This window comes from Zootoca vivipara, chromosome 7, assembly GCF_965207765.1.
Source record: "Zootoca vivipara chromosome 7, rZooViv2.hap1.1, whole genome shotgun sequence".
Taxonomy (NCBI): domain Eukaryota; kingdom Metazoa; phylum Chordata; class Lepidosauria; order Squamata; family Lacertidae; genus Zootoca; species Zootoca vivipara.
The window spans coordinates 11,892,056-11,896,691 of record NC_142590.1 but is presented as its reverse complement, the minus strand read 5'-3'; the positions used below and the strand labels follow the sequence as shown (position 1 = coordinate 11,896,691).

The 4,636-nt window shown below is 42.2% G+C and overlaps 1 long non-coding RNA gene across 1 annotated transcript; it reads right to left on the bottom strand.

Moving 5' to 3' along the window:
- On the bottom strand, positions 1-2,940 carry LOC148684980 (uncharacterized). The gene is made up of 2 exons (XR_015950890.1): positions 2,832-2,940; positions 1-1,006 (listed from the first exon to the last, which is right to left on the bottom strand). It is a non-coding gene; the product is annotated as an uncharacterized LOC148684980 (long non-coding RNA).
- Between the last annotated feature and the right edge of the window lie 1,696 nt (positions 2,941-4,636).

Genomic DNA, 4,636 nt, shown 5'->3' with positions numbered 1-4,636 from the left:
TAAAAGATGTAAAATATATTTATTCCTCTGGCTATCACCCTGCACATATTTACTTTGAGATCAGCAGCGCTGATTGCAATAGGACCTACCCTTTGAATGGACATGCATAGGTTTTGGCTGCAAGTCAGCATGCCTTCAGTGGAAGAGTAGGAGATAAGTTTCTGCAAATACATGTGCACCCATCGGTGCTAAATTGGCAGGCCCTGCTCTAACTACAGCACCAAACTGACTCGGCACTATGTTTTCACTTCAGTAGCAGCGAGGAAGGCGGCGATGACATCTCTCACCATCCTTCGAGACGCACAATGCCTTTGCTGGTTAGGCTTCTTGACTGAGAAATTAATGGCAGAATCAAGCGACTAAATGAATCGGAGGGAAGAGACAAGATGATATTTCTTCTTCAAAAGGGACTCTACTCAAGTCTTCTTGAATCGGAGACCTGCCTGCTTCTTTCCCGAAGAACCTGATTCTGTCACCGGAACAATTTCTCATAGGCACCGGTCATTTGTCACGTGATGAAACAGAGCAGATACCATCCGTCCCTTTGTTCTGGAGGCACCCGGATCTGGGCCTCCTCCTCCTCCCTGTAGATGAGGGGATGGACTTTAGGGTTGCGACAACAGGTCAACAAAGTGATTTTAAACCTAGGACAGGATGGGGAGAAGATGAATTGGACTGAGTTAAATCAAGCGACTAAATGAATCAGAGGGAAGAGACAAGATGATCTCCCTTCTTCAAAAGGGACACTACTCAAGTCTTCTTCTTTCCCAAAGAACCTGCTTCTCTGTCACCGAAACAATTTCTCATCGGCATGCTTGCCTGCTTCTTTCTCAAAGAACCTGATTTTGTCACTGAAACAATTTCTCATTGGCGCCAGTCATTTGTCACGTGATGAAACAGAGCAGATACACCCGTCCCTTTGTCCCATCTGGATATGTAACGCCTCCTCCTGGTAGATGAGGGGATGGACTTTAGGGTTGCGACAACAGGTGAAGAGATTTTAAACCTAGGACAGAATGGGGAGAAGATAAATTGGACTGGGTTGTCTTCACACACTATATCGCTTCACTGAATTTGGGGGAGATGACAACTGAAATTGCTGCCATGAGCATCTTGTGGAGAGGGCAGCAAGGAGCTGGACTGGCTGAAGGCATCCTGTCAAGAGAGCCTTCAAGGGAAGCCGTTTCACTTCATGTATTTAAACTGACCTTGAGAGAAATCTTTTGAAAAATAGATTATTTTGAAATAACAGATTGGTTCCATCCCCGATTGGGGAGGAACGGTCCCCTGGGGTTCTAAATCGTTACAAACAGGCAGGGGTGTGAACTTAGCAATGTCTGGGGGCATCATGCATTCACAGAAGCAGAATTGGCTCCAATCTGCTGAAGTCTAGATACAAACACAACAGACATGCTAAGTATTGTGTTGTGTTGACTGTGTGATTTCACTCTGAAGTGTTCCCTGCTGCAGTGTTTCTCAACCTTTTTTGGGCCACGGCACACTTGTTCCGTGAAAAAAATCACGAGGCACGCCACCATTAAAAAAGTTAAAAAATTTAACTCTGTGCCGCCCTATATTATAATTATGACTGTAAGAAACACTTGCCAAATATTGCTTTCCGGCGGGTCAGTGTTGGCGGTATTGGTGGCCGCCAGGCTCGTTTGCACTGAGCTTTGGGAAAGAGGAGGAGAAATATTGCTTTCCGGCGGGTCAGTACTGCTTATTGGCGGCCGCCAGGCACGTGACAATGCAAATCGCCCTTCCCGTCGCGGCACACCAGCCAGCGTCTCGCGGCACACTAGTGTGCCGTGGAACAGCGGTTGAGAAACGCTGCCCTGCTGCTTCACATGGTATTTTGTTTTTGGAATGGACTTTTTTTTAAAAAAAAAAGTTTTTTATTAAAGATTTTCTTGTGTTATGGAACAAACAAGGAAAAGTACATATAGTGACTCCTCTTTCAGTTCATAGACTTTTCCACAATTCCTTTATTTATTCACTTTTATTAGCATGTGAAAGATTGGAGAGTCCAGACCATAGCTGGTTGTGTTCAGTTAGTTGCATTGTGGTTTGTATGCATGGGGGAGGGGGGCAGCAGGGGGTTGTTGGATCAATTAGCCATATTGATTTGTATGCTGTTGGGGGGATAGGTCTTGTGCTGTTTATGTGATACAAGGGAAGTCTTTTCAAAGTAAATAAAGCATTTAATGGTCCATTAAGAGGCCCAGTTCAGTTGCACTGGAGAGTCATACTAACGCAGGATTCAATCCCAAACATGTCTACTCAGAAGTAAGTCTATTCAAGACCCATTGAATTAAGCATACACCTCATTCCTGGCATGGGTGTCAAATTTTCCTGTCCCAAGATTTCCTCTAACTGGCTAACTGACAAACATTAGCTACTTCATTTCCATTGAAGAGGAGACAGGGACAGAACACAAGAGCTACAGGTATTAAAAACTGTAAAAAATTATTGTAAAATCTGTAACCTAAAAATAAAAAATGTTGGAACACTCAAAATTGTTCAATTCCTTCCTGATGTGTAAGCTAAACAATACAGTGGTATCGTGTATTGCAGACACGATCCATTCCAGGGTTCCATTCGCACCCCGAAAAGTCCGTAACCAGAATGGCGCTTTCGCGCATGTACGAAGCACGAAAGAGCACTTCTGCACGTGCGCAAACCACGCAGATCGCGTCTGCGAGTACCCGAAAAAACCGCAACATGAAGCATTTGCAATAAGAGGTATGACTGTACAATGATGCACATGCACATTTTAAATATTCCAACAATTTCCTGTTGTGCAATAACCCTTCCCCTCTCCCTTTGCTCACCTGAAAGAGTTGGTCTTACCACAGTTTCCTGGCAGGAAAACCAGCAGTGCGAGGTGTCACAATGGTGGACATGTCATCATGTTTCAGCCAGTGGATTCCAGCAGTGTCTAATTATAAAATATAATACGTAATAGCTTTCAGAGGTAGATGTGGTGTCTTCCTCGTTTTTATTAGGACTAAAAATTCCCACTGGCTCCAGCCAGAATTGGGCAAGATGATGGAAACTGTAGCATCTGATAAGGATGCCTTGCCCAACCACAGCCATTCAATATTGCCTAGTAGTAATTCATTTTAAGTCAAATGGTGTGACATACCAACTTTTATACAAACATACCTGGGAGTAAGCCCAAAGAGGCTTACATTAGATTACTGTTAAAAACTCAAAACAGCAATTGGGCTAATGGTACGGCATTGATCACTTGGTGATCAATTAAGTTGAAACATTTAAAAACTTATTTAAATTTGCATTTTAAAAAAATCTAGCACATAGAAGCTATCTAATTGGCTAGGTTCCTTTTGGTGAGTAAAAAAGAAACTTATTCCAGAACACCAGTAGCATTTTATGTACCAGTATATGTGTGTGTATGTCTGTGTGTATATATATATATACATATATACATATACATATATGATAAAAACTTTGTGAGTAGTCAAAGCAGGGAGGCTAATTCCGTTGGAAATTGGAAAGGAGACAGATGATTTCCAGTTAAGTGGGCTATAATTTATTAATTCATTTTCCTGCCAACAGGAGAGATCAAATCCTTTCAGTCCTTCTCGGAATAATCCAATATATAAATAAATCATAGAAATGATAAAAGATACATCAAATGGGGATTTGCTTCAGTCCTGCAACATTTTTAAGGATGGGAGTTGAAGTATATAGCTTTTGATTGCCACTTTTGAGAGACAAGTCAAATTTACAGAACTTCGTTTCCACCCTTTGGGTGTTCTTTAGATGACTCAACCTTTCATTGACTAAAATCTGCCACCTGACACTGGTTTGGTTGACAGTCCTTTGAATGCACATATGGTTGACTAATCTCTGGCCAGCTGCTAATTTCCTACACCAATAATAATAATAATAATAATAATAATATATATATTTATTCCCCGCCCATCCGGCTGGGTTTACCCAGCCACTCTGGGCGGCTTCCAACAAAATATTAAAATACAGTAGTCCATCAAACATTAAAAGCTTCCCTAAACAGGGCTGCCTTCAGATGTCTATATTAAACAAGTTTCCTCCCTTTTTCAGCTTGCTTAGCGCTAGAAGGTCAGGAAGCCTTAAAGAAATATTTCCCACCTGAACGTTTCAGATTGCTCATCTCCCGAAAATCAGCACCTTTCATTTTAAAACGATCGCTTGCCCATCGGCTTATTTAACCTTAACACATAGCTCATAATTTAAATGCCACTGGTGGGTTCTGTTAAGTGAAATCAGGGGGGGGGGGCGTAATGGGAGCCAAGCACATTTCTTGTTTTAGGAGACTTGCCAATAATTGTCGCAACATTAGATTGTTGTCTTGCGTTATGCAGAAAGTCATGGTCACGGCCAAATCTCTCACAAATCAATGGGTGCGACAGCCGACGAAGCGCACAGGGATAAAACGGATTGCTTCGCATCCACGGGACGGACAGATTAAAATGGGAAAAGTAGAGAGACCAGGGAGCCCAATTTACCAAGACTTTCGGAAGCTCAGAATATTAAGATTATGCCAGCAAGAATGAGTCCGTTTCTATCCTGTGAACCACCCTGAGATCTTAGGGTGAAGGATGTTACATAAATCTAAATCAAATTAATTTCC